Below are 7,473 nucleotides of genomic sequence, written 5' to 3'. Positions count from 1 at the left end.
CCCTCTCTCTCTGCCCCTCTCCTGCTCATGCTCTGCTTCTCTCTGCTTCTCAATTTAAAAAAAAATTTTTTTTTAATTAGAAGGATAAGAGACGCATGAGGCAGCACCACCCCAGCCGATCTGATGGGCATGATGGGGAGTATGGAATCACCACAGAGGGAAGGACAGACCACTGGAGAAAAGGTCAGAAGACCTACCCCCTCCTTCCTGACGTTGTGGTTCATTCAAACCCTTTTGCCCCCAAGATTCTCTGGTTCCCTGGCTCTGTGACATCACAGCCTCCTCTCTTCTCTACCAGCTACAGGTGAGTGAGCCTCAACGGTTAGACCTCAGAGCAGGACAGGCTCTTTTTTCTGTACCTAAAGGGACAATGTCTCCATCACTCCTGGACACCTTTGCTATAAGAAGCAGACGCCGCCCCTAATTTGCCTTGACCCCACCGTTTCTGTCTCTGGGCCCCAGTCCCCCTCACCTGTGCTGACTGACCCCTAAAGGCTCCTCTGGCTCCAGAAACCTTCCTGTTTGACTTCGTTGGGTCTTTCTTGTTCTGATCCAAGTGCTGTGGGTCATTGGAGACCTGAGGCTCACAGTCCCCTGGGCATAACCCAAGAGACCTTTTCTTTGGCTCCTGCCTCCATCTAGAGGCGGGCACTGGTAGTGCAAGAAACAGTGCACTCCGTGCCCCGTCCCAGCCAGCATCTGTCCTACATCACCCTCAGTCACGTTTTTAAGCACTTGCCATGTGCCAGACACCGGGCCAAGCACTTCACATCTTTATGCCACCCAACCATCACACAACATTCCCATTTTACAGATAGAAAAGCTGAGGTTCACAGACTAAATTGCTCTAAATAACACAGCAAGGTGCAGCAAAGATTACAAGTTATCCCAAGTTATCTAAGTAATAACAATGTACGCTGTTCATTGCTACACTGCTCTGCCAAGCTTTGAGGGGTGTTTCCATTTAAAAACCACCTGTCATCAACTCTCCAAGGAGCAGAAGGTGTTTCTGAACATCTCTCTGCCCCTGGAAGTGCCTGTCAGGGCAGGCCCTGGACAGCAGAGGCTCGGGTACCAGACAAAACTGTGTATGACCCCGGCTGCTCCTCTTGGCGCTGAGGCCTGGCTGTCACCTTTCAGATGGAAGGCTTCTCCACCATCCGAAAAGTTAGCTGAGCTCAGAGACGTCCAAGGACCTGCCCAAGAAGCTCAGAGAAGGTCAGTGTCCTTGACCGTGGCTGTTTCTCTTGCCTTGTTAATTTACAAGGTTGAAGTCACCGGGGAAGAAGGAGGGAAGTACAGAATCGGGATGTTTCTATCCACTTCTAAGAGCAGGGAGTAAAACACCTGTTCGTGAAAGGGAGCATAGGGACAATATTGTGTCCATTGTAGTCCGACAGTCAGAGAGGCCGTGTGTCTTTACTCAGGTGCCATTGAGAGAGAACCCACCCTGTGCTCACTGCTGGGCTCCAAAGGTGAATTGGAACCATCCCTGCCTCCTTAAAAGCAGAAATCTCTTACTCATGTTCACTGCCGAATCCCTCACCTAGTGCCTGGCACCAGTAATCCTCAATGAAAACATGCCGAGCAAGTTTTTTAAATCACAGATTGAAGTCTAGACTCTCATAGGCAAATAAGCAGACTGTGAAAACATTGCCCATTCAACAAGCATTTATTGAGCACCTGCAATGGGGTTAGGCAGATGCTGTGCAGTGACCGGCACTGGCCCTGACCCAGGGAGGCCCAGGGGTCTGCGGGACCCCTGGGGAGGCCCTTGGTTCCTCCCGGGTGTAAGAGACGGCTTCCCAGAGGGCGCAGTCCCGGAGCTGGGTCTCCAGTGGGAAGGGTGAAGGAGTGAGAGCATGGACATGGGGGAAGCAGTTTGTGCAAAAGCTTGGTGGTAACACAATGCAAGCAAGTCCAGGGCGTTGCTGGCTGCTCCTGCGGCTGGAGGGCAACAGGCGAGGCCGGGAGGGAATGAGGCCGGCAAGGTTGGCGTGGCCAGGCTACCAACCAGTTTCGAGCAGTACAGCAGGGAGCCACGGAGGGTTCGAGGCACTGGGTAATGACAGGACTGCAGGAAGATGGGCTGGCAGGGGAGCCAGGGGCCAGCAGGGAACCTGTGGCCATAGGGGTCCAGCCGAGGACAGGGGTGGAGGGTGGCGGGCGATGGAGGAGATGTTTACGAGGCAGAATCACAATGCCAGGATGAACGGCTGAATGTGGAGAGAAGGGAAGGTGGGGGCCAGGAGGGCAAGGGAGTCCCCATCTCTGACTCCACACCTAAAGTGAATCGTGGGACCTGATCCCAAAATAGAGGACATGAGAGGAAAAGAAACAGGTTTGGGTTGAAAAGGGTGGGGAAGGCAGATGGCCCCAGCAGCCAGCGGTCAAAGGCAAACCTCTTCGTTGTTCTTAAAGCCATCAGTCAGCTTGACAGTGGCTGAAGCCAACAGCGTCTCACCAGCCGTCACGTCCTGGAACAGCAGCTCATCTCACCAGGAATTGAGTGGTAGAGGGAATCGATCGGGAGAATTATATAGAGGGGGAGGAGACTAAATAGGAGGAGAAGGCCTCACAAGATAAGCTGACCTTCGCGCAAAGCCTTGAAGGAGGGGAGGGAGGAGTTCCATGAATCTTCAGGGAAGAGCATCGCAGGCGGAAAGGGCAGCCGTGTTCTGCGTGTTCTGTGCAGCTGGCACAGAGTGAAGGGGAGGGCAGGGCGGGAGGAGACAGCAGGGGAGGGATGGGCGAAGGTAGTGCTCAGGGTACAGATTTTTTCAGAGGATGCCCAGAGACGGACTCTGGCTTTTATTCTGCATCATAGGGCCCGGGAGACTGAGCGGAGGTGTGACATGGAGTGACTTACATCATAAGAGGATTCTGCTGTGTTGACGCTAATGACGACGAGGGTGGAAGAAGCCTGGGGGCCAGTTAGGAGGTCATTGCCGTGATCCAGGTGAGTCACGGCAGTGGCCGGGGGAGGTGGGAAGCCAGTCCCCAAGGACGAGGCCCTGGGAGAAACCCAATAGGCAGTAAGGGAGTATAGCCGCCATGATGGAAATTCCCAGAGTAGGGCTTTGGTCACAGGGAAAGGGAAATGAGAACAGGAGCGAGGCCTGGAAAAGAGAAAGAAGTTTGGGAATAAGAAAGTTAAGGATGTACAATCTTGAGTCAACAGAGCTTGGAGGAAAGGTGCAGCCCAACTGCTACCTGTTAGATGGAACCCTAAGTCCAGAGACAGATGAACCCAAAGCCACATAGAAAGGTTGAGCTGTGTTATCAGCTGATCTGCTGATTCAGCAAGGTACCCCTGCAGGTAAAGACTGGAGGAGTAGAGGCTCCAACTCCTTTCCATGGGTAAGAGAACTTTGAACAGAGGAAGAAGAACTGGTCAGAGGTAGGGCCAAATAGGTGGGCCTGGACATGCCGGCCACAGGGAGCTACAGGAGGTTTGGGAGGGGAAGGGCGTGACACCTTGGGAGAGGCTGGCCCAGGGTGACCCACCACTTAAATAACAATGGGCTTCTGGGACTGTGGCTGCACAGCCAGACACCCCAGTGCCCTTTCCTCTTCCCACAGCCACCCAAACATGGCATCACACATCTTCTGTTGCTGCTGCCAGGCCAACGAGGGGCCTTCTTCCACCATTGACTCACGTAGTCCAAGAACATCCCGGAAGCACCAGCCACGGTCCTACGGTAGGTCCCAGGCCTCTGTGTGTGTGTGTGTGTGTGTGTGTGTGTGTGTGTGTGTGTGGAGTTGGCAAGAATACTGGAGTTACCTCTCGGGATGGCAGTCTTCCCAGCCACCCCCTGCTGGGACACCTCCGATTTCTTCCAGCCTTTCGGGGGTGTGGGACTAAGTCACCCAAGCCTGTAACAACTTAGCCTAAAGATTATATTATTTATTAGATACCAGATATTAGTTAAGACCACTGGCTTGCGTCCTACATATGAGTCGAATTCTGCCTCAGCCACTTACTAAGCTTGAGCGTGTCACCGTATGTCTCTGAGCCTCAGAGTCCTTCTTTACAAAAGGGGAATAATGATAGCACATTACCTACTTCTCAGGTTATTGGGAGGATGAAATGAGGTAGCATATGTAAGCGCCTGGAACACAGTCCCGTGCGGAGAAGGCACTCAAGAGGCAATAACTGTATATGTGTTCTGGTCAGGACCAGCAAGGCTTTGCTGATGTAACAAGTAAACCATAAAATCTCAATTGCTTGACCCAGTTTGGGGTTATTTTTAGCTCAAGCCAGCAGAATTGTTTTTTTTTAATTTAAATATTTTTATTTATTTCTAGGAGAGAGAGACAGCATGAGCAGGGGAGGGTCAGAGAGAGAGGGAGACACAGACTCCGAAATAGGCTCCAGGCTCTGAGCTGGCAGTCAGCACAGAGCCCAACGCGGGGCTCAAACCCACGAACCACGAGATCATGACCTAAGCGAAAGTCGGACGCTTAACCGACTAAGCCACCCAGGCGCCCCCAGCAGAATTGTTTTCAAGCCATTTAATAACACGAGCAGTCCCCATGCGGGATATGACCAAGACCGGTTGTCTGCATGTAATTCAAAGCCTTTACCGAGGACTGACATTTTCCTTCATTCTTTCAGATCTGAACACGGATTCTTGCACACATGGTTTGAAAAAGAGACACCCATACCACCCCTCCAATATTTGGGTGCTAAAAACATACACTACTGGGAGACCCTGAGCATGCTAGTTGGCAGCCCCCATGCCATGTGCCTGCCTGAGGGTCTCCAGGAGGAAGAGGGCAGTGAGCAGGAGCTATGAAGATGGATTCGGAAACTCCCCGGGAGGAGAAAACATCTGAGCCATTCCTGTGCCACCAGCGAGAGTCGCTCTAGCCACGGCAGGAGGAGCTGCCTCCAATTAAAACCCTTGGCTGCATCACAGGACTGGGTCCCTCTTCTTTTCCCTTCCCCCAGGCCTGTTTCTGAGATTCCCTTGCAAGTGAAGGAATCAGAACCCGGTATCTCTTGTAAAGAAACGTGGTTGAATCCTTCTAAAGCCTTCTCAGTCACTCCTAACCAACCCAACGAGGAAGTGCTTAGGAGAGGCTGGTTCGTGTAACAGGTGGCTATAAATGGATGTTGTAGTAAATGTTGGAGCTTGCACGCACAATTCTGCTCATCTGCTGGGTGACCCCATCTGGTGCTCAGGGCCATAGTGACCAGTGGGGCAGGCTGTGCAGACCTCTGCGAACAGCAGCCCTCGGGTGATGCAATGTGCAGCCAGTGCAGATAAACGAAGCTGTTTGCTAAAAAGCAGTGCAAAGGGGCACCTGGGTGGCTGAGTCGGTTAAGTATCTGACTTCGGCTCAGGTCATGATCTCATGGTGCATGGACCCTGCATCGGGTTCTCTGCTGTCAGCATAGAGCCCACTTCATATCCTCTGTCTCCTTCTCTCTCTGCCCTTCCCCCACTCATGCTCTCTCTCTCTCTCCCTCTCTGAAAAATAAACTGACATTTAAAATTTTTTTTTTTTTAAAGCAGAGCATGTAGGGGTTCCTGGGTGGCTCTGTCCATTAAGCGTCTGACTCTTGATTTCAGCTCAGGTCGTGATCTCACAATTCATGGGATCAAGCCCCACATCAGGCTCTGTGCTGACAGCATGGAGCCTGCTTGGGATTCTCTTTCTCTCCCTCTCTCTGCCCCTTCTATCTCTCTCTTCTTCTCTCTCTCTATCAAAATAAATAAACTTTTAAAAACATTTTTTTAATAAAATGCAGAGCGTGCAAACATGAGTAATATGCAGGACATCCCAGGGGGCTTCAACTTTAGCCAGGGCACTAGGCACAGAAGCATCTTACTCCAATCTAATAGGACAACTTGGAGGAGCAAGGGAATGGGAAGCATTTTGCAACCAACTTGGGGCCTTGGGGGAGGCTTCCTGGAAGAGATGGTGGTTGGAGTTTTCTGAGTGTTGAAAGGGGATTGGCCAAGCAAACAGGAAGGGGAATGGTATTCCAGAAGGGGGTACAAAATAAATAAATTTGGAAATCAGAGGCACAACTTGGGAGTGGTGGGAGGGAACAAACGCCGATGTTTGGAATGACTAATGTGAAAACCTGAGCCAGGGTGTGGTGGGATGTGAGGGGGGCAAAGGATCATTGAAAGTTTCATATTCTAGGAAAGGAGGTGGGTTGGGGGCCCGCAGGCGAGTTTTAGGCAACCGAAATGACATAGCCCGATTTCCGATGTTTGAGATGTGAACACGGTGAGTTGTTAAGAAGACAACTTCTCCTCCTAGCACTCCCTGTGTCAGCCCTGGCCTCCAAAAAGAGAGGAAGGAAGAAAACTGATGTCTTACATCATAGTACTGTCGACTAAAACTCACACCTACGATGGGAAGCCCATTCTGGCCAGGAGTGTGTAAATTCTGGTAGATCACTCTTCTGAGTGCTTTATAAATATCACCTCACTTAGCATAATAACCCAACAAGGTTAGTACAATTACTACCGTGGTTTTACCAAGTAGGAACCTGAGACACAGAGGGCTTATACGTCTCTGAAGGTTACACTAATAGCAGTGGCAGAGCTGAGACTTGAACCCAGGATGCCTGAGTCCAGAGTTGACACTCTTAGGCAACCAGCTATGCTGCCCTTCACTATGATAGGAAAGCAGCATTCATTTATTGCTCCAAATGGACTATTCATTGCCTACTCTTCAAAAATGGAGCTGGGCCTTTTAAATCTTTTTTTTTTTTTTTTTTTTTGGCAGCTGGTGCAGTGCTACGTTTTGTCAGTAGGGGGCGCTGGAGACATAGGCGGAAGAAGGGCTCTCCTTCCTGGTTCTGGTGAGCTTAGGGTAGCAGGATTCCACAGCCCAAGCAGTTCCTCCAATTATCTGGCTCTGGCAGTGTACAGGCACCAGTTCTTGCCACCCAGAAGCTTCTCCAACCTCAGGCTCCTGCAGTGTAGACAACTTTCCAGCACCCAGATCCTGCATGGTGATAAGCAGTACTTAGCAGCCCACAGTTTTTCCCAGTGCCTACCATCAAACTGGGAAGGGCCTCCATCCCTCTGTGATACCTTTCCCTGGCACCTTAAAGTGCAGATTTCTAGGGGCACCTGGGTGTCTCAGTCAGTTGAGGGTCCGACTTCAGCTCAGGTCATGATCTCATGGTTTGTGAGTTCGAGCCCCACATCGGGCTCCACGTTGGAGCCTGCTTTGGCTCTGTGTCTCCCCCTCTCTCTGCCCCTTCCCTGCTCACACTCTGCCTCTCTCTGTCTTTCAAAAATAAACATTTAAAAAAAAATGCAAAGTTCTAGAATCTCCCGTCAACACATCATCTCAGAGGACTTCTCTGCATCCAGTGAGCCATGGCCGTGTCCTTCCCAACAAAATCCAGATTTCAGCTGGGGCTGGGGCATGGAGACACCTTCCCTGAGGGGCTCCATCTCAGCCCTAGGGGTAAGGGCTGCTCTTTACATGGGATCTTCC

General features: G+C 51.2%; 1 long non-coding RNA gene across 1 annotated transcript; it reads left to right on the top strand.

Annotated features, from left to right (window-relative positions):
- Positions 1–284: 284 nt before the first annotated feature.
- LOC120237314 lies at positions 285–3,359 on the top strand. Its single transcript, XR_005529920.1, has 4 exons — positions 285–304; positions 1,141–1,218; positions 2,828–2,959; positions 3,320–3,359. It is a non-coding gene; the product is annotated as an uncharacterized LOC120237314 (long non-coding RNA).
- The last annotated feature ends 4,114 nt before the right edge of the window (positions 3,360–7,473 follow it).

The sequence above is a fragment of the Hyaena hyaena genome, unplaced genomic scaffold, assembly GCF_003009895.1.
Source record: "Hyaena hyaena isolate Hyena2069 unplaced genomic scaffold, ASM300989v1 scaffold_6, whole genome shotgun sequence".
Lineage (NCBI taxonomy): Eukaryota > Metazoa > Chordata > Mammalia > Carnivora > Hyaenidae > Hyaena > Hyaena hyaena.
The sequence above is the reverse complement of the archived record's forward strand: the minus strand, read 5'-3'. Positions and strand labels throughout refer to the sequence as shown.